Raw genomic sequence first — 27,086 nt, 5'->3', positions numbered from 1 at the left:
TCCAACCCGCAGGACTCTGGCAATGTGACTATTATAAAAGTCATATGATCATATAAGGTCTTTGGCCCACCATATTCATGCCAACCCATCTATACTAAACCTATTTACCAGCACCTAAGTAAAAGTAAAGGCATCCGTTAGTCTTGCAAGACCATGGATCTGCGTCTGGGCAAGGTTGTATAGAAGACCAGCAGTTACCCATGCTGCAAGTCTCCCCTCTCCATGACACCAATGTTGTCCAAGGACCCATACAGCTTGGCACCAGCGTCACGCAAAGAAATGTGTGATTAAGTGCCTTGCTGAAGGACACAATACGTTGTCTTGGCTGGGGCTCAAACTCACAACCTTCAGGTCACTAGTCCAATGCCTTAACCACTTGGCCACGTGCCCACCTAGCACCTAGACCTTAGTTTTCAAGACCTTGGTGATTCAAGTACTCACCTGGATATTCGTTAAGATTGAACAGACAGGGTGCCAGGACCAGAGGCGAGCGTTAGGCCGGTTCTGCTCACTGCTCCACGACGTTTACTTGGCTCTGTGCTGAACTGTGGCTGTGGCCTGCACGGGCTGCAGTGATGACGGGCTTCGTGTCTGTGGTCTCACTTCCATTCTAAATGCTATTTGCCCACTTTTATTGTGCGCACAATTTGTCTTTTGTTCTCTGCACGTTGGATGTCTGACGGTCTTCTTTTTTTAATGAGTTCTTTTGGGTTTCTTCTGTGGCTGCCTGCAAGGAGATGAATCTCAAAGTCGTATAATGTATACATACTTTGATAATAAATGTACTTAGAACTTTAAATGTTGTGAGAGTATCTGACCCCACCATCTTTTCAGGCAGTGTGTTTCAGATTCTAAAAAATTTCTGGGGAGGTTGGGATGGGAGCATGGTGGGGTAGCACCAGCTATGTAATTGCTTTTCCCAGGGCCATTTATAATGGCCACAGGATCACTGACATTATAGAGTGGATTTAAATTGGCTCCTATTGGTACACAAATCTACTGTCCCCCACTAATAAGAGTCAGGCTCACCAGCACTGACTTAAAGACAAAGGCCAGTGATAGAAAGTTGTGATGGTGGCAGCACAGAAGGGAGGGAAGGTCTGGACAGGACTTGTGGAGGTGGCTCTCAGATCTGTTAATTCTGATGAATTCAAATTAAAATGCTACTTTAGCTGTGGATTTTATTCTGGCTTTAAAAGAAAACCTGAAAGCAGGACTTGGAAATAATAATGTTGGACTGCCAGAAGATTGCAACTGCTTCACTGATGTCATTCTGGGAAGGAATCTTTCTGTCTGTAACTGACTTGAAAGCCCACATCAATCTGATTGACCAATAGCTTCCTCATGAAGTAGCCTGGAGAGCCAAGTCACGTAAAGATGATTTAAATAGCAGAGGTATCCAGAATCAGAGAATGGAATGAACTAGTGCTTGATTGGCCAGACCCACTATAGAGTTCTGGTTAGGAGTAGGCCACGTGAAGTGTGAATGCAACTTCATGCTGGATGAGGAAAGCCTTTGGATACTGGTAACCACGGGAACAAATCCAGATCTGCTGGCTAGAGTACACCAAGAATGATCCTCCATTAGCCAACTACATCACCATGACAGCCATCAAGAATCATCCTCCATTGGCCACCCACATCACCATGATAACCATCAAGAATCAACCTCCTCTGGCCATCTATAGTGCCATGATAGCAATCAAGTATCATCCTCAATTGACCACCTACATCACCATGATAGCCATCAAGAATCATCCTCCATTGGCCACCTACATCACCACGAAAGCCATCAAGAATCATCCTCCATTGGCCACCTACATCACCATGATAGCCATCAAGGATAATCTTCCATTGGCCACCTACATCACCGTGATAGACATAAAGAAGCAAGCGCACTTTATCCGCAGACTTTGCCACTGCAATTTTGGAGCAGAATATTGACTTGTTTCATAGCTCCCTCTTGGTTCCACTGGCCTACCTGAGCTCGTCAGGAGTACTGGACTCTGGTTCACACAGCATTCAGGTCCACTGAAACAACCCGAGTCTCAGAATTATGACCTACATGCTGGTCAGCTAACTGTACCTGATCAATAATGACAGATAATTTCTCCTTCCTTTATGCTCCTCTAGTTTGTGTGACCTGCTGGTCTGGAAAAAGTCTTAAGTCATTTTACTGAGTTGTTTGTTTTGGAGAAAAAAAATAGATATCCTCATAGACTGCGGAAGTAAGATATGAAGACCACAGCATTCAATCTTCTACAGAATATAATTAAATTAACTATGTTAGCATTCTTACATTCTAATTATCTAATAATGAGTTTAATACTGGCTGATGACTGGAAAGAAGTATCTCCTAAATTTATATTTCTTTTCCAAGTCTTGTTTTCTTTTCACAAATTATTTTTTCCTCAGAATTTTTGTTTGAAAGGAGTGAATTTTGTAACAGCAGCAGTCTGATAGAATTCCTTGAGCAGAGTGCCCAGACCTATTCCTGGATCTGACATCTCAACACCCAGTCATGTGATCATTACTCCTTCCTGTTGGTGACATCACTGCTTTTCTCAGCTGTTCCCTGGAAGGATGGCAGGAGAGGCTGTCAGTCTGCAGTAGATTGTGCAAGAGTACAGGTAGGAAGAGATGTGTGGCACAGGTCAGAAAATTCTATGCCTCAGCTGGCTGAATAGTAACGAATGCTGATAGAGTCTACTTAAGTGATATCACCGACTGCTCTGTTGAGCGGTGATGGAATTAAATGGAGTTGGGATACCAGTAATTTGCATTTTTAAAGGGGTTTAGCTAAGAGTTATAATGCATTACGGTCAATGCCCTGTGTGAGGCTGCATTGTTGACAACAGATGGCTGACTGCAGACTGCAGTAAAAGAAAAAAAATCAGCAGCTGGCTGTCTTTAGGATTCTGTGAGATTTCCTTCCTCACCCCACTCCATCCCCCTTCCCTCCGCCATTTAAGCATTTTGATCAGTTATGGTATAATTACTGTGTGATTTCTGACTAGCTAATATACGATTACTCACTGCGCGAAGAAAGTGAAATCAAAACAGGAAATTTAACAAGGCTGTCGGTTAGTGGAATGGAAAGGGCTCACAAGTTATTCACGGAGGATGCCAGTGAACGAAGATCAATTTCCCCTGTGTCACGGAGGGGCAAGGAAGGAAATCCTAATAAATGGTAGGTTAATTGGCCATTGTAAATTGTCCTGTGATCAGGCTAGGATTAAATTGGGCATTGCTCGGTGGCACATCTCAAGGGGCTAGAAGGGTCTATTCCACACTGTATCTCAGTAAATAAATAAATAAACAACCATAGAAATTACTAGAGCAGTGGGCAGGTCAGGCAGCACCTGTGGAGAGAGGAGCAGAATTAATGTTTTACAGAAGAAGCGGAAAACATTTGACATCAAATGTAGTTAAAGTTTTGGAGAAGGTGAGAGGTGGAGAGAACGAAGGGAGTGTCTGTGATAGGGGAAGGGCAGACCAAGTAAGACTGACTGATATAAGCAGAAGTGCCTGCTGAGAGAGGGTGGTGAAGACTTGTTGGGATGTTAATGAGGGAAGTGGAGAGAGGAAGAGAAAATGGTATTGGAACTGTGAAATACAAATCTGGAAATCTGAAATAAAAGAGAATGCTAGAAATCCCCAAAAGGTCAATTAGTATCTGTAAAGAGATGAAAACAGAGTTAATATTACAAACTTGAAAGACTGGTCATCTGAAGTGCTATTGAGTTCAGAGGGTTGGGAAGTGCCTTGTCAGAAGATGTAGCGCTTGGCTTCACTGGCAAGGTGTAGGAGGCCATATGCGGAGAATTAAAGTGAATAGCAACAGGGAGCTCGGGGCCAGTCATGTGGGCTCAGCCAGAGTGGTCGCCAAGTCTGGATTTGGTTTCTCCAGTGTAGTGACTTCATCTTGGGTACTGAATGCAGCTCACCAGATTGGAAGGACTGACAAGTAAATCACTCCTTCATTTGGTACAGGTATCTGGCCCCCCTAGTTGTCAGGAAGGGATGAGTTGAGAGAGTGGCTGGTTGCCACGAGAGGGTGAATGGGTGTAGGTGGAGATGGAAGAGTGAATCAAAGTATTGCAAAGAGAAGGCTCCCTTTAGAATGCCAGGAGTGGAGGGGAAGATGTGTCTCATGAGGATATGTCACAGTGGATGTGGCAGAGATTGTGGAGGGTGATTCATTAAATGTGGAGGTTCACATGGGTGGAGATTGGAGACAAGGGGAATCCTTGCTCTGACCGAGAGGGCAGCAGAAACATGGGAAATGGAAGAGGTGTATCTGAGAGACCTGCGTGAAGCTATTGTGAAGGGAAGGCACATTAGGACCTCATGAAGAGCCTTGGCCCAAAATATCTACTGCTCCTTTTCACCCATAGATGACCTGCTGACTTCCTCGAGTGTCTTGTGTGTGTTGCTCAATATTTCCAGAAACTTCAGAATCTCTTGTGTCTTTTGTTCATTCCTACTTCATAAAGCAAAGGGAGGGAGAGGGAAAACAGAGAAGTATTGAGAAGAACATCATGCTGCCAGAATGTGTGGTGACTCTTGCAGGCTGCCCCCAGTGCATCCTTGGTTGATAATGTGACAATGCCTTTCACTGTTTGTTTCGATGTACATGTGGTAAATAAACTTGAATCTTGAAGTACAAACCAGTCAGGTTAGCATCACTATTTGGAAAGTGCGAGTGTCTATTACAAAGAACACCTGGGAAACACCAGTGAAATCAGAGGATCTGAGGTGGCCTTGACATATTGAGAAAGTGGAAAAAGTTACAGCAGATGTGAATAATTGTGAAATTACGCATTTTGGTAGGAAAACAGAAAGATGCTGCATTATCTTAGATGGCATTGGATTGCAAAATGTTAATGTACAAACGGACCTCGGTATTTATGTGCATTAGTTGCTGAAAGCAATCATGCAGTTAAGAAGGAAAATGATACGTTGCCCTTTATTGCAAGAGTTTTGGGTAAAGGAGAAAAGCTAACTTGCTACAATTATATACAGTCTTAGTGTATCCCATCTGGAGTATAGTGTGTTGTTTATGTCTGCTTACTCATGGAAGGATATACTGTACTTGATTTCAAGGGAGGGCAATGGTGGTTCACCAGAGGGATGGTGGGACTGCTGTATGAGGAAAGATTGTGCGGACTAGATTTGTGTTCGCCAGAGATGAGAAGAATGAGAAGGGATCTAATTAAAACATACAGAAGTCTGACAGAGTTATAGAGACATGGCCTGGATTCTAGAACCAGAGGCTAGTCTCATGTTAAGGGCAAATGTTTTAAGACTGAAGTGAGGAGACTTTTCGTCATTCAGAGAGTGGTAAATCAATGGATGTATTCATTGATGGCTGGATGGCTGGATGTATTCAATAAGGAGGTAGATACATTTCCCAACAGAAATGATATTCAAGGGATACACAGAGTGCTCAGGACTACGGTGCTGAGTGAGGTAGTCAGGAAAGCAGATCAACCTCGAAGGGCTGAATGTCCTCTTCCTGCTTTTCCTAAGTTTCTGATAGAACAACGATGATGGTGCTGGAGAAACTGTGGAAGTGGAATGGAGTGCTTGCAAGAAGCAGAGTGGATTGGGGCATAATCAGTTTATCTGTAGAAGATTGCAGGGTCAAACTCAAAGCCCGCATATACACACGGCATGTATGCACAGGTGCGATGAAAAACTCACTTGGAGCAGCATCATGAGCACCAGGTACACAACATTCACAAGAAAAGCACAAATTATGTACAATGTTTATAAGAAAGAACACAATTAGAACAATAAAAACAAAGTCCATTGTAGTGCAAAGTGCTCAGAGGCTTCTGAAAGCATAGTGATTGGGGTTGGGCCAGTAGATACCAGTTGAAGAGAAGTGGCTGATTTTGAACTTGGTCAATAACAACCCATCTCTGAGATGGGGATAGAGTGGGAGGGTTGGGAAAGGGAAGGGAAAGTCCAGGGGTGGAGCGTGGAAAGGTGAGAGCAGGGTAGAAGCTGTCAGCACAGGTGATGAAGCACTGGAGTTCTGTATGGCAACAGAGTCATCAATCCTGTGAGGAATGGTCTGAAGCATGGACGTAGGCATAGCCCGGGCCCATATGGGGGATGTGAGTGGAATGTAACTCTGTTAGATGTACATTGAACAGTGTGACTCACAGGGCAATCAGGAACTTCACCTTTTCGTGACAATCCTTATTTTTTTTTAAACAAATGATTTATTTTGAGAGACCCACTGCATAGGTCCAATTCGTCTTTGTAAATCAGGTTCCTTCGTAGTGTTGGTGCCAGCAGTGCCAGCTGTAGGTACCATTGGATCCAAAGTTCCCAATGGCCTTGGCCTTGTGAAGTGTGCAATCCTGGTCTGGATCAATAGAGCAATGGATTAACTCTAGAGTTAATCAGAAAGGATGTGTTACGATGGCTTTCGTCACTGCGAAGGGGCCTGTAACTGAACCATCTTTCTAAGTTACCCCTAGGAATATTAAATAGGCACATGGTATTCAATGAAAATCAAAAAGAACTGCAGATGTGGGGGATCAAATATAAGCAAAGTGCTGCAAATACTCAGAGAGCATCTGCGGAAAGACAAATGGAGCTAATGTTTCAGGATGATTCTTTCCTGTGATGAAAAGTCTACGACCTTGGGCACCATCTCTGTTGTTCTTTCTCAGGATGCTGCCTAGTCTATTAAGTGTGTTTGACATTCTCTGTTGTTGCAGCCATGGCTTTTCTGGGGAGAATAATAATCCATTCCAGCTGGAGAGTGGGTTGGGTTGAGTGACCTGCCAGCTTGTACTCTTTTGCCTCCCTCCACCTTCTTATTCTGGCTCCTTCCCCTTTCCTTTCCAGTCCTGAAGAGCGATCTTTGTCTGAAATGTCAATAGTTCATGCCCCTCCACAGATGCTGCCTGGGCTGCCGTGTTCCTCCAGCATTTTATGTGTGTTGCTCAGGATTTCAAACATCTGCTGAATCTTTCGGGTTTAAGAAAATCTTATTTTGTTTTACTTTTTCCTATTTGCTTTTGAGAGTTTAGGAATTATTTACTTTCCATCTCTAATGTTCCAACATGCTGGTGGTAAGACACATTGAATGATTGCAGTTCTGGTGAAGGTTTTCCCAGAGTCAGCAGATCTAGACACAGCCATGCAGGATAGCTGAGGCATGGAAGGAACCTGCAGGTGGTGGTGCTTCCACATACCTGCTGTCCTTGCTGGTAGGGTCACGCTACCTAGGGAAGTAACTGGGTTTTGTAAATGGTGAACTCTAGTCTAGTGCGCCAGTGGTGGAGAGATGGATAGGGCACTGAGCAAATGGGTGTTGTTATCACGGATGGAGTCGAACATCTGAACGTTGTTGGAGTTTCACTATTGCAGACAACATTTGCACCAGTAGTATATTCCATCCCATGCCTGACTAGTATCTGGTAGGTGGAGGAGAGGTTATATTAGGAAGTGAGCCATTAGCCATTGTATACCCTCTGATCTGTTCCCATAAACTTGGTATATTGGGGCAGATTCATTAGAGTTTCCAGTTAATAGTGACCCCCTCCCTGTCCAAGATTACAGAGAACAAGAAAATCCTATACCATGTGTATAGTGCTGACTGCAATTGAACTGTTTGACTGTGTCGATAGAGATAGTCATCACCTGGTACTTTTGTGATATGAATATTAATTGCTACTTATCAGATACCTGAATTCCATTAGCAGCCAGTCATTCCACTTCTCACTATAAGCTGGAAAACAGGTTATTGAAAAACTGCACATAGGAAATCAGAAATAGAGAATGTTGGAAACTCTTAGCAGGCCAGGCAGGGTCTGTGGAAAGGGAACCTTCATTAGGAAGGTCAATGCTGTCCCCCTTCATTCCCCTTCAGGGATTCTCCTCCAATATTCCTGCTGCATTTCTCACCCATTTTCTCCCCCTGCTCCCACAATCAGGATGTTCCCTTTAATGTCACCTTGTCTTCAGTCCCTTCAGCCCCCATATCCGAGAGACATACAGCACAGACACAGGTCCTAAAACCCATTCAGTCCAATGCTGAGCATCCATCTCTATACTTGCACTAATCTGGCACTAAATACATTATATTCTCCCTACATTGACAATATTGACCTCCACGCCATCCCCCCCCTCCTCCCCCAAATTCCATGGACTCTACCACGCACCTGCACCTGCCAAACTCTACAACTCTGGGATATGGGGGTGAGCCTGGTATAGGGTGGATAGTATAGGTCAGATAGACAATAAGGTGCAAGGGTCATGATCAGTTAGATTGTGTGGTTCAGCCTTCATCTTTATCGTACAAGAGGTCCATCCATTCAAGTATCTTATAACAGCAGGATGGAAGTTGTGTTTTCAAGCTTTTGTGTATTCGACCAGACGGAGTACAGAGAATGACTGCATGGGAGGGATCTTTGATTATGCTGGCTGTTTTACTGGGGCTGAGGGAAGTGTAGGCAGAGTCAATGGAGGAGACTCTGGTTTTTGTGATGTGCTGAGCTCTGTCCACAACTCTCAATACTTCTTTCTGTCTTAGGCAGAGCAATTAACATACCAAGATGTAGCACATCTGGATGAAGTGCTTTCTGTTGTGTATTTAATATTTCAGTACTGTAATATTTGAGTAACATTGCAGGTTATATGTAAAAGTATGTAAATGGCATACATGATTATGCTGACACATCATACATGTGCACCTCACTTTAAGTAAAAATGAAATTAGCAAACATGAGTTATCTCAGCTCTGCGGGTTTCTTTTAATTAGTTTAATGTTTTGGAATTACAAAATAAAACAGTGGTGACAAAGTAGTTTTAAATGAACCTGAGATGACTACCTAGCCATTGAAGCGCAGCAAGACATTTGAGTTTTTTAAAAAGTGCAGTGCGCTTTCTTAGGGATGGTTGAGTTTAAGAAAAAGGCAGACAACAGATGAGTTTGTGGGTTAATTACCACGTAATAATAGCTAAAAATAATAATCAAAGAGCAGAAATGGTTGGCTACATTGGAAATATAGATGTGTTCAATTGCATAACAGATAACTGGCTCATATATACTGAGCAGATTGAGCAGTATTTTGAAGCAAATGAAATAGCCAATGAAAAGAGAGCACTAGTTTTGCTGTATGCATTGGAGTTAAAGGCATACAGTTTGCTTAGAGGTTTAACTGCTCCAACCAATGAGCTGAAATGAGTTTTGCTGATATTGTGAAAGTAATGCAGGGACACTTAGAATCAAAACCATTGTTGATGCAGAATGCTTTAGGTTTCATGAGGAGAATCAAAACGAAGGGGAGTCCATTTTTGCATATGTGGTTGAATTGAAGAAGTTGTCTGAGCATTGTCAGTTCAGTTATGGGCTTAATGATGCACTGACAGATTGTATAGTTTGTGGAATCTTACAGGAAAGCATTCAAAATAGCTCCTAACTGAAGAACAACTTACATTTAAAAGAACATTTGAAATAGCCGTATCAATGGAAAAAGCAGACATACACAATTGAGTTGTGTCAGGAATGAAAGTGAGTGTGAACAAAATTGCAACGTTTCAATAGAAACAGGTCTGGCTGAACAAATTGTGTTACCAGTGTGAAAGGGGCTCACATACATCAGATCAATGCAGGTTTAAAGGTGAAACTTGCAGAAATTACAACAAAGTAGGACACATACAAAGAGAATGTTCGGCAGACAAAAATAAATAGACTGCACAGGGAAGGGAAAAAAATTAAAAGTCAAGTTGCAGTTTCAAAAAGAGCACTAATCTGCTGATGGTGAAAAATCTTAAAATGATGAGAGTGACACAGGACTGGGTACCCTTGAAATTTTCAATGTTAAGACTAACAATAGACAAGCAATATGGCTTACAGCAGAAATGAACAGCAAATTGATTAAAGTGGAATTGTTTGTTTCAGTAATTCCACAAAATGAGTTTGTGAGGCATTTCAAAGACACTGAACTGAAGCCTGAAAATATTCAACTAAGAACTTATACTAGAGAAAAGATAACTCCTGAGGGAATGACATTTGTAACAATGAAATTGGATTGGATTGGATTGGACACACCAGAGGCAGGATACATGTTCCCGATGTTGGGGGAGTCCAGAACCAGAGGCCACTGTTTAAGAATAAGGGGTAGACAATTTAGAAAGGAGTTGAGGAAAAACTTCTTCACACAGAGGGTTGTGGTTCTGTGGAATGCTCTGCCTCAGAAGGCAGTGGAGGCCAATTCTCTGGATTCTTTCAAAAAAGAGTTAGATAGAGCTCTTAAAGATAGCAGAGTGAAGGGATACGGAGAGAAGGCAGGAAACGGGTACTGATTGTGGATGATCAGCCATGATCACAGTGAATGGTGGTGCTGGCTCGAAGGGCTGAATGGCCTACTCCTGCACCTATGGTCTATTGTCTATTGAAATACAACAACCTACAAGACTCATTGGGCTTGTATGTGGAAAAACAGGAGGGCCAGCATTGTGGGGATGTTTGTGACTCAGACAACTACAACTTGATTGGAGATCCATCCACCATTTGCACATCCCCTGAAATACAGTCAACTGAAAGTGAATTAAGAAAGGCTCTGGATGATGACACAGCAGTGTTCAAGGGTGACATTGGAAAATGCAAACAGATCAAGGGTAAAATAGTGTTAAATGAAAATGCCACACTTAGGTTTTACAAGGTCTGTCTATTTCCTTGTACCATCTGTGAAAAAGTAGCCAGTGACCTTGATCCATGGAGGCTGAATGAATTCTTTCCAAGATTGAATGGGGCTCATCTGCAACCCCAGTGGTGCCAGTAGCCTAGAAGTATGGGTCTGTCAAGATCCCTGGTGGGTTTAAGGACACCTTCAATACCCTCTGTCCAGGATAGAGGATATCTTTGCAAACCTTTCTGGGGAGAAAAAACTTCAGCAAAGTGATCTAGCTGAGACCACTTACAGATGGAGATAGAAGAAGAGCCCATAAGACCAAGAGACATAAGAGCAGAATTAGGCCATTCAGCCCATCGAGTCTGCGCTGCCATTCCATCATAGCTGATCCCGGATCCCATCCAACCCCTTACACCTGCCTTCTCGCCATATCCTTTGATATCCCGACTGATCAGGAAACGATCAACTTCTGCCTTAAGTATACCCACAGACTTGGCCTCCACCGCAGCCTGAGGTAGAGCATTCCACAGATTTACTACTCTCTGGCTAAAGAAAATCCTCCTTACCTCTGTTCTAAAGGGTCACCAACATCAATTTTGAGGCTGTGCCCTCAAGTTCTGGATACCCCCACCATAGGAAACATCCACTCCACATCCACCTTATCTAGTCCTTTCAACATTCGGTGGGTTTCAATGAGATTCCCCGCATTCTTCTAAATTCCAGTGAGTACAGGCCTAAAGCTGCCAAACGATCTTCATATGTTAACCCCTTCATTTTGGGAATCATTTTCGTGAACTCTCTCCAATGACAACACATCCTTTCTGAGAAACAGGGCCCAAAACTGTTGACAATACTCCAAGTGTGACCTGACCAGTGTTTTATAAAGGCTCAGCATTATCTCCTTACTTTTATATTCTATTCCTCATGAAATAGATGCCAACATTGCATTTGCCTTCTTTACCACAGACTCAACCTGTAAATTAACCTTCTGGAAGTCTTGTACAAGGACTCCTAAGTCCCCCTGCACCTCTGATGTTTGAACCTTCACCCCATTTAGATAATAGTCTGCTCTATTCTTCCTTTTACCAAAATGCATTATCGTACGTTTCTCAACACCTTATTCCATCTGCCACTTTTTTGCCCATTCTTCTAATTTGTCTAAGACCTGCTGCAATCACATTGCTTTCTCAGCACTACCTACCCCTCCACCTACCTTTGTATCATCCGCAAAGTTTGCCACAAATCCATCAATTCCATTATCCAAATCATTGACACACAATGTGAAGAGTAGTGGTCCCAATACTGACCCCTGAGGAACACCACTCATCACCAGCAGCCAACCAGAAAAGGCCCCTTTTATTCCCACTCACTGTCTCCTGCTTGTCAGCCTTTTTGCTATCCATGCCAGTACCTTTCCTGTAACGTCATAAGATTTTATCTTGTTAAGCAGCCTCATGTGTGGCACCTTATCAAATGACTTCTGAAAATCCAAGTTAATGAAATCCACTGCCTCTGCTTTGTCTGTCCACCCTGTTTCTTAGTTCCTCAAACTCTAACAGATATGTCAGGCAAGATTTCCCTTTATAGAAACCATGCTGACTGACTTATTTTGTCATTAGTCTCCAAGTGCCTCAAAACCTCATCCTTAATAATAAACTCCAACACTTTCCCAACCACTGAGGTTAGGCTAACTGGCATATAATTTCCTGTCTTTTGCCTTCTTAAAGAGTGGAATGACAATTGCAATCTTGCAGTCCTCCGGGACCATGTCAGAATCAAGTGATTCTTGAAAGATCAAAATGTTTCAAAGTGTTTCTCAGCATAAACACTCACAAAGCAGTTTATCACTGTGATCGGTTTATTTTTGGAGTAACGTCTGCAGCTGCTCTCTGGCAGAAAGCTGTGGACCAGGTGGGGCAAGGCTGTCCAGACGCTGACTGCTACCTGGATGAGATCATCGTTACTAATAAATATGAAAAAGAGCATATCCAAATCTCAATACAGTGTTAAAAAAATAGAAGATTATAGGTTCAGAGCATGATGCAACAAGTGTGAATTCTTTAAACCAAGCATCCCTTACTGTAGTCACACCAGCGATGCACAAGTATTACACAATTCAAGCAGTGGTGGATGCCTCAAGGCTGAAGGACGTGTCACAGTTGTGGTCCTTTTTATGTTTAGTCAATTACTATACCAGGTTCCTGCCAAGTCTGGCTATGCGCTCCACCCCTTAAACTTATTACTACAAATTGGGAGACAATGCCATTGGACAAAGCAGCATCAGATTGTTTTCCAAAAGGCAAAGTAAATGGTGGCCTCAGAGACTATGCTGATACATTATTATCCTCACATCCCGAAGAAAGGTATTCAGAACTGTTAGAGCCACTTCTTGCAGTCCCAGAGTCAATTCCTGCAATCATCGTGGAGGAGGCGCCAGAACCTGAAATTGTTTCACAGCCACAAGTCTCACCTGCCAAGCAGAGTGACCTCTCCCTTGTCAAGGAAGATGTAATCCCACAAGAGTAAGATTCACTGTGCTGTGGATGTCAATCTAGTAGTTGTATTATATAGTGTATATAATTGTATACACAGTGTATTGTAAGTGTATTTACAGGTGTATATAGTTGAGATGCATTCACTATTGAGTTGAAGTTTATAGCTAAACTTGGAGGAGTGTTGTGTATTTAATATTTCAGTTATATTGTTTGATTCAGCATTCTTCATTATTGACATATTGCATTGTGGGTTATATGTGTAAGTACATCGATGGCATACATCATTACACTGTTATTTGTGTGTGCCCCACTTAAAATAAAAATTAAACTGACGTATACATGTTATTCTGGCTCTGTGTTTTTCAGTTTAATTAGGTTAATGTTCTGAAGTTACAAAACATAACACTTTCTATGGTGCATCTAAAAAATAATGGTGAGCGTCAACAGGGACAGGCCAAATTTCCTTAGCTTTTTGAGGAAGTAGAGGTGATGGTGTAATTTCTTTACTGTAGCATCCACGTGGTTGGACTAATGCAAACTATTGGGGTTATGTTCACACCTAGAAATTTGAAGCTTTCAATCACCTCTACCTCAGCACTAGTGAAATATACAGGGGTGTGTACTCCACACCAATTTCTGAAGTCAATTACCAACTGTTTGTTTTAATGACGTTGCTGGAAATGATAGGATTGTTGTGTTCTAAGTCTGCCAGAATTCTGTTCATCGTTGATGTGGGAATCACTGGGAAGGCCAACATCTTTACTTGTCTATTGTTGTCATTGGGAAAACTGTGTTGAGCCACCTTGCTGAATTCGTGTTGGCGATAGTCTTGCCAGTCTCACTAAGGAAAGTTGCTCTCTGCTCTGGTCATGATTTGATCTCTGGTACTGAATGGTGTGATTTGTATCACACTGTTGCGTCCTGTTGCCATGGTGGAGCAACTGAGAGGTGATGCCCACAGTGGCGGAAGATGATGGAGGCTGGATCCTCTGCCACTGCAGGTTCTGCCCCAGGCTTGGCTGTAGGGACCAGGTGGAGACTTTTGATTTCTTTTCCCTTATGAGCGTGTGTTTCCATAGCAGCACCACTTGAACCTTTAATCCTGAGCATCCCCGGAGCATTTCCGGCAACACTTCTGAGAAAACATCCCAGATTATTGGGATGGGAAGAAAGAAATAGCACGTCATTCAACCACCACACCAAGTTCTCCAGAAGACAGCTACACAAAGGATGATGGATGGGGTGAGAAGGCCAACTACACTGAATCATTTAGATGAGCACAGTCTTCCTGTAATCATGAGTGAAGTTGTTACCATGGTTTTTTCGTGGTAAACCAGGCTTTGACAACTTAATGTAAATTTATGTAATAACTTTAACCTCTGAGCTCATCCTGTAGTTAATATACTGTTTGATTTTGCTTTCCGTTCAGACGAATGAGACCAATTGTGTGGCTTGGTTATATGGCAAAAAGCCAACATGTTTCCTACAGTACAGCAGAGAGTACACTTCAAAAACCCCTTGACTGTTGCAGAGTTCTTTAGGTTGTGCATAAGCAACTCCGAGAACATGCAGCTTACTTTCTCAGTCACATTTGAAACATATTCTAGAACTTAGAACAGTCCAGCACTGTGCAAGTCCTGTGGCCCATGACGATGTGCTGACCTTTTAAGCTACTCCAAGATCAACCGAACACTTTCCTCCTGCATAGCTCTCCATTTTCATTTCATCCACATGCCTTTTTCATGTCTCCAGTATATCTGCCTCTACCTCTGCTCCTGGCAGTGTGTTCCACACACCCACCACGGTCTGCCACCAGTTACCCTCAAATGATGCCCTCTTGTATTAGCCGCTTCTGCCCTGGGAAAAAGATACCAGCTGTCAACTCTGTCAATGCCTCTCATCTTATACACCTCTTATCAAGTCACTTCTCATCCTCCTTCACTGCAAAGAGAAAAGTCACGGTTCACTGAATCTTTCCTCGTAAAACATGCGCTCTAGTCCTGGCATCATCCTGGTGAATCTCTTTTGCACCTTCTATAAAGCTTCCACATCCCTTCTATAATGAGGTGACCAGAACTGAACACAATATTCCAAGTGTGGTCTTACTGGGGCTTTTACAGAGCTGCAACATTACCTCACGGCTCTTGAACTCAAATCCCTGACTAATGAAGCCAACACATCATTTGCCTTCTTAACCACCCTAACATCCTGCATGGCAACTTTGAGGGAACTATAGATGTAGACCCCAAGATCCCGCCATTCTTCCACGATGCTAAGAATCCAGCCCTTAGCCCTGTACACTGCCTTCAAGTTTGATCTTCCAAAGTATATCACATCACACTTTTCTGGGTTGAATTCCATCTGCCATTTCTCAGCCTAACTGTGTGTCCTATTAATGGCCCGTTGACTCCTACGACAACTTTCTACACTATCCATACCACCACCAACCGTCATGTCATCTGTAAACTTACTAAACCTCCACCCTTCCATGTCATTTTTTAAAAAACACAAAGAGAAGGGGGTCCCGTAACAGATGTCTGTGGAACACCATTAGTCACTGACATCTAGGCAGAATGCACTACATTTACTAACAAACTCTGCCTCTGTGGGCAAGCGAATTCTGAATCCATGCGCCAGGTTTCTCTGGCTCCCATGCCTCCTGACTTTCTGAATGAGCCTATTGTGAAGAACCTGGTCGAACACGACACTAAAATCCATATACACCACATCCACTGCTCTACCTTCATCGATTTCTTTTGTCACTTCCTCAAAGGATTCATCAGATTCGTGAGGCAAGACTTGCCCTTCACAATGCCATGATGACAATCCCTAATCAGACTATGCTTTCCAAATTCTCATAAATTGTATTTCTGGAGTTCCTTTCCAATAGTTTGCCTATCACTGACATAAGACTCACTGGTCAATAATCCCTGGGATTATTCTTATTAACTTTCCTGAATAAAGGAGTAACGTTTGCCTCCCTCCAATCTTCTGGTACTAGTCCTGTGGCCAGTGATGACGCAAAGATCATCACCAAAGGCACAGAAATCTCTTCCCTCATGTCCCATAATAACCTGGGGCATATTCCATCAGGCTCTGGGCTTGTATGTTTTAATGTTTTTCAAAAGTTCCAGCACATTAGTCTATTCTATGCTCTTGTCACATTTGTCAATGTTCCTCTCACTGGTAAATATTGAAGCAAGGTATTCAGTAAGGTCCTTCCCTGCCTCCTCCATCTGCAGGCATGTGTCCTTTTTTATCTCTAATGGTCCTACCCTCACTCTAGTCATCCTCCTGTTCTTCATGTACGTGTAGGACACGTTGGGTTTTTCCTTATTCTTACCCACTAATGCCTTCTCATGTCCCCTTCTAGCTTTCCTAAGACCCTTCTTCAACTCCTTCCTGCTACCTTGTTACTCTCCAGAGTCCTATCTGATCCTTGCTTCCTAAACCTTATGTATGCCAGGCATCCTGTGCCTCAATGGGACAAACCTATCAGGAAGCCCATGTGAGTGCTCCCTAAACAACCTCCAGATTTCCGTTATGCATTTACCTGAGAACATCTTCTCCTAATTTATGCTCCCAATTTCCTGCCTAATAGCATCATAATTCGACATCCCCCAACTAAATACTTTTCCGTGCCATCTGCTCCTAGCCCTGCCCAAGGCTATGGCAAAGCTCAGACAGTTGTGGTTATTGTCTCAAAACACTCACCCATTGAGAGGTCTGTCATTTGACTAGGTTCTTTGCCTAATATTAGATCCAGTATGGATTCTCCTGGTAATTGGCCTGTCCACATATTGTGTCAGGAATCCTTCCTGGATGCATTCAACAAGTTTTTTCCCATCTAAGCCTTTTGCCCTAAGAGGTGTCAATCAGTATTCTGGGTGTATTATGGGAGAAGGCCGGGAACTGGGGTTGAGGAGGAGATAGGAAAAGGGATCAGCCATGATTGAATGGTGGAGCAGACTTGATGGGCCAGATGGCTTAAATCTGCTCCTGTGTCTTATGGTCTTAAGTTGAAGTCATCCACCTTTCGAGAATCTGCCTCCCAATCAACACCTCGGTGACTCTGTTGCTGCTGGGGATTCTATGAAATATACTTAATAGAGCGATTGCTCCCTTCCTGTTTCTGACTCAGACCCACACTGACTCAGTGGACGATCCCTCCACAATGTCCTTCCTTTCTGCAGTTGTGATACTACCCCTAATTAGCAATGTCACTCCTCACCTCTTTTACCTCCCTCCCTGTCTCTTTTGAAACATCTAAACCCAAACAGCCAGCAGCTAGTTCTGCCCTTGTGATGGCCAAGTGTTTGTAATGGCCAAAATGCCGTAGTTCCATGTACTGATCCCTGCTCTAAGTTTATCACCCTTGTTCCTGATACTTCTTGCATTAAAATAAAAAAAATTTCAACCCATCTGACTGACTGCAATAATGGCTAGCCACTAACAATGCTTCCTCACAGTCTCTCTGCACACTGCATCTACCTTTACACCAACTGCTCCATCCTCTGACCTATCACTCTAGTTTTCATCTCCCTGACAACTTGGTTTAAACCCTCCTCAAGAGCTCTCGCAAACCTGCCACGAGGATATTGGTCTCCTCAAGTTCAGGTGTGGTCTGTCCGTTTTGTAAAGGTCATGGCTTTCCCAGAAGAGATTCCAATGATCCAGAAATCTGAAACCTTGCCCCCTGCACCAGTTCTTCAGCCACACATTCATCCATCATATCATTCTATTATTACGCTTACTAGCGGTGGCACAAGGAGCAATCCAGCCATTACTACCTGTGAGGTCCTGCTTTTCAGCTTCCTATCTAGCTCCCTATATTTCCTCTTCAGGATCTCACCCCTTTTCCTACCAATGTCGTTTGTATTGATACGTATCATGACTTCTGGTTGCCCCCCACCCCCTTTAAGAATGCTGTGAACCTAACCTGAGACATCACTAACCCTGGCTGTCTGTTTTGTTTTGTGACTATCTGGAGAAGGTGAATCTTAGAGGTGTATATAGATGCATACTTTGATAATAAAAGAACCTTTGAACAGTCCGATGTGCAAAATCAATTATCAAACTAAATTTAACGTCAGAGGTCACACACCTACATGAAGGACGTGCTCTCCAAAATGGGTTTTGCGGAGGGAACGCAACTGCTCTACATAGATATCCATAGTATAGACCAGATTAAAGGGTGGGAGACAGTTTCTACATCATCTGGAGTCAGGCAGGCTTGCCCATTTTTCTCTGAATTATTTTTGGGCTGAATAGAGCAGGAAGGATGGGAGCATAAGAGGAAACATCGCCAGGCAGTGGAGGCACACATCAAAACCTCCCTGAAGATAGACGAAGTCACGATCATCTGCTCGAATCCATGGTCAGTCTGCAGATTGATCAGCATCAGTAAACAGTTTGAGTTGACATTGAATGCTAGAATCAACTGCAGGAAGACCAGTTCCATGTTGCCTTCACTTTTAGCTCCAACTACTTGAAGATGCTAAGATCTGGTTTAGAGGGAATGTATTGTGTAACAAGAATTGGCTGGAGCAGATTTGGAAGGAAAACAAAAATTGCTTCTCTGGAAATGGTGTGCTCTATCAATAACTAGGGAGAACTTGGTTCTCAGGTATGAAATAATCAAAGAAAGTGATGAATGCAGGACTGAATGTGCTATTTTTAAATGCACATAGTATACACAATAAGATAGATGAACTTGTAGCACAGTTAGAGATCAGCATGTATGATGATGTGGGCATCACTGAGTCGTGGCTGTAAGAAAATTATAGCTGGAGGCTTAAAATCTAAGGATATACATTGTATTGAAAGGACAGGCTGACAGGCAGAAGGGGTGGGGTGGCTCTGTTTGTAAAACATGAAATCAAATCCTTAGAATGAGGTGATATTGTCATGATCCGTTCCGTGAAGACCGTGTTCCAGTTCATGGTCCGGTCCATGGTTCCTTGTTCCGGGGTTTCTGGTTTTCCCCAGTTTCTGTTGTGGGCACATGTTTCTCATTTTGGGGCTGAGATATAAATACATCTGCAAACCAGAGATTCCCTGCTGGACTGTCCTATTCCCCTCCCTGTCTTTTCCCCCTTCACCTGACTCTCTGCTTGGATAACTTGCCTGACTCTGCCTGCTCACCTAGCCTGGATACCCTGCCTGTATGCCTGAAGTCTTACCGCTGGAGCAAGACCGGAGCCTTGTTAGGTCAAGATAAGGAACTGTCTTTCGTTGTGTGGAATTGTCTCTCTGTGTCCATGCCTTTGCTAGGTAAGTCCAGCCATTTGCTGCTACCTAGTGTTGGGATCTGTCTCTGTGTCCACGCCTTTGCTAGGTGGGTCCGGCCGTTTGCCGCCACCTAGTGTTGGGATCTGTCTCTGTGTCCACGCCTTCGCTAGGTGGGTCCAGCCGTTTGCCACCACCTTGTGTTGGGATACGTCTCTTCATGTTCGGTGTTCTGTGTATGAGTCCCGGCCCTACGTCCTGTTCCCAAGGAGGGGGTCCCAGCTCTGTGTTATGTGTGTGAGTCCCGGCCCTACATCTTGTTCCCAAGGAGGGGTCCCGGCTCTGTGTTCTGTGCTCCTGTCTGTTGTTGTCCAAGGCTCCGTGCTCCTGAAGGCCCTCGTCCAGTCAGTGCCTAGTCCAGTCCTATTCGAGTCCTGTCCATGTGCCTTTACCTGTCCTTGTGTCTCGCCCTACCCAGGAGTTCCACACCCAAGCCATGTCCAGTCCTGTAGCCTCATCTTGTCCTTGCCTAGTTCTGGAGTCCGAGCCCGAGTCAAGTCCCAGGTTCTGGGTCCGTGCCCAGTCTCTGGCTCGGAGTCCATACCCAAGCCTCAAAGTACCCTAAACTCAAGACCAAGACCCCAGCCTGCAAGCCTCAAGCCTCAAGACCCCAAGCCTGCCTCCAAACCTCAAGCCTCAAGACCCCAAGCCTGCCTCCAAGCCTCAAGCCTCAAGACCCCAAACCTGCCTCCAAACCTCAAGCCTCAAGACCCCAAGCCTGCCTCCAAGCCTCAAGCCTCAAGACCCCAAGCCTGCCTCCAAGCCTCAAGCCTCAAGACCCCAGGCCTTCCTCCCTCAAGCCTCAAGACCCCAAGCCTTCCCCCAAGACTCAAGCCTCAAGACCCCAAGCCTTCCTCCAAGCCTCAAGCCTCAAGACCCCAAGCCTGCCTCCAAGTCTCAAGACCCCAAGCCTGCCTCCAAACCTCAAGCCTCAAGACCCCAAGCCTTCCTCCAAGCCTCAAGACCCCAAGCCTGCCTCCAAGCCTCAAGCCTCAAGACCCCAAGCCTGCCTCCAAGCCTCAAGACTCAAGACCAAGACCCCAGCCTCCAGTCCTGCAGTCATGTCATGTCCATGCCTGGTTCTGGTGCCCAAGCCCAAGGCAAGACCCAGGTTCTGGGTCCTTGTCCGGTCTCTGGCTCAGGGTCCAAGCCCTAGTCTGCATTCCTGTCCCTGCTCCTTGTCTGTATCCTGTCACGTCCCTACTCTAGTCAAGTCCTGTTCCTAGTACTTCAGTGTCTGTGTCTTGCATTTGGGTCCATTCCTAATGCCCCCAGTGTGACAGATATAGGATCAGAAGATGTAGAATCCTTGTGGGTATTGTGGGTAGAGTAAATAAACTGCAAAGGTAAGAAGACCCAAATGGGAGTTAAAATACAGGCCTCTGAACAGTAGCAAAGATATAGGCTACAAATTACAGCAGGAGCTAGAAAAGGCATGTTGAAAGGGAAATGTTAAAATAGTTGTAAGATTGGGAAAATTGGTGCTGGATCCCAAGGGGAGAATCTGTAGAGTGCCTACAAGATGGCTTTTTAGAGCAGTTTGTGGTTGAGCCCATCAGGGGATCAGCTATTTTGCATGGGGTGTTGTGAAAGGAATCAGAATTGATTCGAGAGCTTAAGGTAAAGGGACCCTTAAGGGAAGGGTGATCATAATTCACCCTGCAGTTTGAGAGGGAGAAGCTAAAGTCAGATGCATCAGTATTACAGTGGAGTAAAGGGAATTACAAAGGCATGAGAGAAGGGCTGGCCGAAGTTGATTGGAAGGGGACACTGGCAGGGATGATGGCAGAGCAGCAGTGGTTGGAATTTCTGGGAGCAATTCGGAAGGTGTAAGACAGATATGTCCCAAAGAAGAGAAAGTATTCTAAAAACATGATGATGCAACCATGGCTGACAAGGGAAGTCAAAGCCAACATAAAAACAAAAGAGAGGGCATATAATAGAGCAAACATTAATGGGAAGTTAGAGGATTGGGAAGCTTTTATAAGCCAACAGAAGGTAACTAAAAAAAAGTCATGAAACGTGGAATATAAAGGTAAGCTAGCTGATAACATTCAAGAGGATACTAAATATTCTTCAGATATATAAGCAGTAAAAGAGAGGTGAGAGTAGATATCGCAGTGATATCTGGAAAATTAAGTTTGAGAAGTAGTAGTGAGGGATATGGACATGACGGACGAAGTGAATAAGTATTTTGCGTTAGACTTCATTGTGGAAGACACTAGCGCAATGCTGGAGGTTTGAGTGTGTCAGGGGAAAAATGAGTGAAGTTGCCAATACAAGGGAGAAAGTTCTTGGGAAACTGAAAGATCTGCAGATAGATAAATCATCTGGACCAGATGGTATATACACCAGAGTTCTGAAGGAGGTGGCTGAAAAGCTTATGGAGGCATTAGTAATGATCTTTCAAGAATCAATGGATACTGGCATAGTTCTGGAGGATGAGAAAATTACATATGTCACTCCAATTGTCAAGAAGGGACGGGTAGAAGAAAGGAAACTATAGGCCAATTAGTCTGACTTCAGTGGTTGGGAAGATGTTAGAGTTGATTGTTAAGGATGCAATTTGGGGTATTTGGAGGCACATGATAAAATAGGCAGAAGTCAGCATGGTTTCCTTAAGGAAAAATCTTGCCTGATGAATCTGTTGGAATTCTTTGAAGAAATAACAAGCATGATAGATGAAGGAGAAACTGTGGATGTTGTGTACTTACATTTTCAGAAGGCCTTTGGCAAGGTGCCACACATGAAGCTGCTTAAGAAGTTAAGAGCCCATGGTGTTACAGAAAATATATAAAGACAGGATAGAGCATTGGTTGACTGGCAGAGGTAAAGAGTGGGAAGAAAGAGAGCCTTTTTGGTTGGCTGCCAATGACTAGTGATGGTCCCCAGGGGTCTGTGTTGGGATCGCTTTTTACTTCATATGTCAATAATTTGGATGATGGAATTGATGGCTTTGTGGCCAGGTTTGCGGATGATACCAAGATAGGTGGAGGGGCAGGTAGTGTTGAGGAAACACGGAGTCTGCAGAAGGACTTGGGCAGATTATGAGAATAGACAAAGAAGTGGCAGATGAAATATAATGTTAGGAAATGTATGGTTATGCATTTAGGTAGAAGAAATAAAAGCATAGCCTATTTTCTAAAGGGAGAAAAGATTCAAAAATCTGAGGTGCAAAGGGACATGGGAGACCTCATGTAGGATTTCCTAAAGGTTAAATTGCAGGTGAGTCAATGATGAGAAAGGCAAATGCAATGCTAGCACTAATTTTGAGAGGACTCGGATATAAAAGCAAAGATGTAATGTTGAGGCTTTATAAGGCACTGGTGAGGCCTCACTTGGAGTATTGTGAGCAGGTCTGGGCCCTTTATATAGACAATAGACAATAGGTGCAGGAGTAGGCTATTCGGTCCTTCGAGCCAGCACAGCCATTCACTGTGATCATGGCTGATCATCCACTATCAGTATCCAGTTCCTGCCTTATCCCCATAACCTTTGATTCCACTATCTTTAAGAGCTCTATCCATCTCTTTTTTGAAAGCATCCAGAGACTTGGCCTCCACAGCCTGCTGGGGCAGAGCATTCCATATACCCACCAGTCTCTGGGTGAAAAAGTTTTTCCTCAACTCCGTTTTAAATGGCCTACCCCTAATTTTTAAACTGTGGCCTCTGGTTCTGGACTCACCCATCAGCGGGAACATGCTTCCTGCCTGCAGCGTGTCCAATCCCTTAATAACCTTATATGTTTCAATAAGATCCCCTCTCAGCCTTCTAAATTCCAGAGTATACAAGCCCATTCGCTCCAATCTTTCGACATATGACAGTCTTGCCATCCCGGGAATTAACCTTGTGAACCTACGCTGCACTCCCTCAATGGCAAGACTGTCCTTCCTCAAATTTGGAGACCAAAGCTGCACACAGTACTCCAGGTGTGGTCTCACCAGGGCCCTGTACAGCTGCAGAAGGACCTCTTTGCTCTTATACTCAATTCCCCTTGTTATGAAGGCCAGCATGTCATTAGCTTTTTTCATTGCCTGCTGTACTTGCGTGCTTGCTTTCAGTGACTGATGTACAAGAACAGCTAGATCTCGTTGTGCTTCCCCTTTTCCTAACTTGACTCCATTTAGATAATAATCTGCCTTCCTGTTCTTACCACCAAAGTGGATAACCTCACATTTATCCACATTAAACTGCATCTGCCATGCATCTGCCCACTCACCCAGCCTGTCCAAGTCACCCTGCATTCTCATAACATCCTTCTCACATCTCATACTGCCTCCCAGCTTTGTGTCATTGGCAAATTTGCTAATGTTACTTTTAATTCCCTCATCTAAATCATTAATATATGTTGCAAACAGCTGCGGTCCCAGCACTGAACCCTGCGGTACCCCACTGGTCACCACCTGTCATTCCGAAAGGGACCCGTCACTACTCTTTGTTTTCTGTCAGCCAGACAATTTTCAATCCATGTCAGTACTCTGCCCCCAATGCCATGTGCCCTAATTTTGCCCACTAATCTCCTATGTGGGACTTTATCAAAGGCTCTCTGAAAGTCCAGGTACACTACATCCACTGGCCCTCCCTTGTCCATTTTCATAGTTACATCGTCAAAAAATTCCAGAAGGTTAGTCAAGCATGATTTCCCCTTCGTAAATCCATGCTGACTCGGTCAATCCTGTTACTACTATCCAGATGTGTCGTAATTTCATCTTTTATAATTGACTCCAGCATCTTCCCACCACCGACGTCAGGCTAACTGGTCTATAATTCCCTGTTTTCTCTCTTCCTCCCTTCTTGAAGAGAGGGACAACATTAGCCACCCTCTAATCTACAGGAACTGATCCTGAATCTATAGAACATTGGAAAATGATTACCAATGCATCCACGATTTCTAAAGCCACCTCCTTAAGTACCCTGGGATGCAGACCATCAGGTCCCGGGGACTTATCAGCCTTCAGACCCAACAGCCTATTCAACACCATTTCCTGCCTAATATAAATTTCCTTCAATTCATCCATTACCTTTGGCCACTATTACATCTGGGAGATTGTTTGTGTCTTCCCTAGTGAAGACAGATCCAAAGTACCTGTTCAACTCGTCTGCCATTTCCTTGTTCCCCATAATAAGTTCGCCCGCTCTGTCTTCAAGGGCCCAATTTTGGTTTTAACTATTTTTTTCCTTTTCACATACCTAAAGAAGCTTTTACTATCCTCCTTTATATTCTTGGCTAGTTTACCTTCGTACCTCATTTTTTCTCCACGTATTGCCTTTTTAGTTACCTTCTGTTGCTCTTTAAGTTTCTCAATCCTCTGGCTTCCCACTCGTCTTTGCTATGTTATACTTCTTCTCTTTTATTTTTATGCTGTCCATTACTTCCCTTGTCAGCCACGGCCTCCCCTTACTCCCCTTAGGATCTTTCTTCCTCTTTGGAACAAACTGATCCTGCATCTTCCACATTATTCCCAGAAACACTTGCCATTACTGTTCCACTGTCATCCCTGCTAGGATATTGTTCCATTGAACTTTGGCCAGCTCTTCCCTCATAGCACCATAGTTCCCTTTGTTCAACTGTAATACTGACACTTCCGAGTTTCCCTTCTCCCTCTCAAATTGTAGATTAAAGCTTAACATATTATGGTCACTATCTCCTAATGGTTCCTTTACCTCGAGGTCTCTGATCAAATCCGGTTCATTGCACATTCTTTATCTTAGAAAGGATGTGTTTTAAACCTAAGAGGGTTCAAAGGAGGTTCATGAAAATGATTCGGAGAATGAAAGGGTTACCATAAGAGGACTGATTGATGGTTTGGGCCATATACTCCCTGGAATTCAAAATAATGAGGTGGGGGGGTTGTCTCATTGAAACCTATCAGATATTGAAAGACCTCGATAGAGTTGACCTGGGGCAGATGTTTCCTATGGTGGGAGAGTCTAAGACCAGAGGGCACAGCCTCTGAAAAGAGGGGCGTCCTTTTAGAAAGGAGGTGGGGAGGAATTTCTTTAGCTAGAGGGTGGTGATTCTGTGGAATTTATTGCCACAGGCAGCTGTGGAGGCCAAATCATTGGGTATATTTAAAGCAGAGGTTAATAGATTCTTGATTAGTCAGGGCATGAAGGGACACAGGGAGAAGGTGGGAAATTAGGGCTGAGAGGGGAACTGGATCAGCCATGATGAAATAGTAGATGGGCAGAATGGCCTAATTCTGCTCTAAAATCATATGGTCTTACGATATGCTCTCAAGGCTGCTGTACCTGTTGTAGATGTGGCCTGCTCCTCATCCTCCGCCTTGGTAATCACCTGGGACAACTTTTGGTTTATCTAGGGTATCAAGATGGAGTGAGTTAAATGGGTCATGTTAGGCATGAAACCTGTTCATTAGTCCTGGAGAAAGGTCTCAGTCCAAAACGTCGACTGCTTTTTTCATTTCCATAGGTGCTGCCTGACCTGCTGAGTTCCTCCAGCATTTTGTTTGTGTTTTGCAATGTATGCGTAATGTTCAAAGAAGATTGGAGTTCTCTTGACGAATATCTGCCCCTCACATGACACTTACCTGGACGTTAGCAAGTGACTGCATGTGGGGCCTTGCTGTGAGGAAACTAGCTGCCACACTAACACTTCAAAAGCTAGCTGCAGACTGCCTTGGGAAGCACGTATAATGTACATGGTTTTTTTACGTAGAACTCCCAAAGTGAAAACAGGCACATGCAGACACTACATTTGCTTATGAAGTGGGCCGTTGGTCCCTGCTTTGCATCAAGCAACTTTAGCTGGCTTGCTGGTAGATTTCTCAGCTGCAGCTACACATCCTACCAGCGCACAATAGCTCTTTGTCAGCCCTTCGCATTTGGGAGAAGTCTTCACCCCTGGAAGCCTGAACAAAGAATGGCAGCGCTAAAGCCACTAAACGTGGCTGCAAAAAGGAACGTCCTTTGCCGTTGTAAGTACTGAATTGATTGCAAATGGCCATGTTGCTTGAATTAAAGCTAGGGTGAAATTTATGCCTAAATCAAATGCAGATTATTTGATAATAATAACATTAGAATAGTTACTGAGAGTGGAGCACAATGAGTGTTTTGTTACAAGGAACTGAATATAGTCAGAGTTGAACACTGAGTTTCTCAGTCCTTTGGACATGTTTAGTGTCTGCTTCCTGTACTCTCAGCAACGTTACTGGCTGACAGATTTTACTATCCTTGGTGTTCCTTATAAGGACGCCCGCATGGCGCATTGTGTCCATTCCTGCTCCCAGAGGAGCAATCCCATTTCCTTGTAGCCCTGTAATTTATTCTTTCCCACGCATGCCCATCTACAGCACTTCCATTCTTTTTGCAATTAATCTACCTCTCATGTCTTTGGGATGTGGGAGGAAGGTGGCGCACCTGGAGAAGACCCAGGCAGTCACACAGAGAGTGAAAACACCACACGCACGCACGCTGCACACACACACACACACACACACACACACACACACACACACAAAATCAGACATCAGGATTGAATCTGAGGCTGTGGAGCTGCTGCACCATTTACTTTTAACCCATTAGGTGCAAAACAGATCTGTAGAAGAACATAACATAAGAAATAGGAGCAGGGCTCGGCCACCTGGCCCGTCGAGTCTGCTCTGCCATTCAATAAAATCAA

At 43.9% G+C, this 27,086-nt stretch overlaps 1 protein-coding gene across 1 annotated transcript in view; it reads left to right on the top strand.

Annotated features, from left to right (window-relative positions):
- Positions 1-2,558: 2,558 nt before the first annotated feature.
- LOC140199145 (H(+)/Cl(-) exchange transporter 4) overlaps positions 2,559-27,086 on the top strand; it is a 117,901-nt gene continuing 93,373 nt past the window's right edge. Inside the window, exon 1 of the mRNA XM_072260747.1 lies at positions 2,559-2,630. The gene's annotated coding sequence lies outside the window, so the exon portion shown is untranslated. The remainder of the gene's footprint in view (positions 2,631-27,086) is intronic.

The sequence above is a fragment of the Mobula birostris genome, chromosome 6 (assembly GCF_030028105.1).
Source record: "Mobula birostris isolate sMobBir1 chromosome 6, sMobBir1.hap1, whole genome shotgun sequence".
Classification (NCBI taxonomy): Eukaryota; Metazoa; Chordata; class Chondrichthyes; order Myliobatiformes; family Myliobatidae; genus Mobula; species Mobula birostris.
The sequence above is the reverse complement of the archived record's forward strand: the minus strand, read 5'-3'. Positions and strand labels throughout refer to the sequence as shown.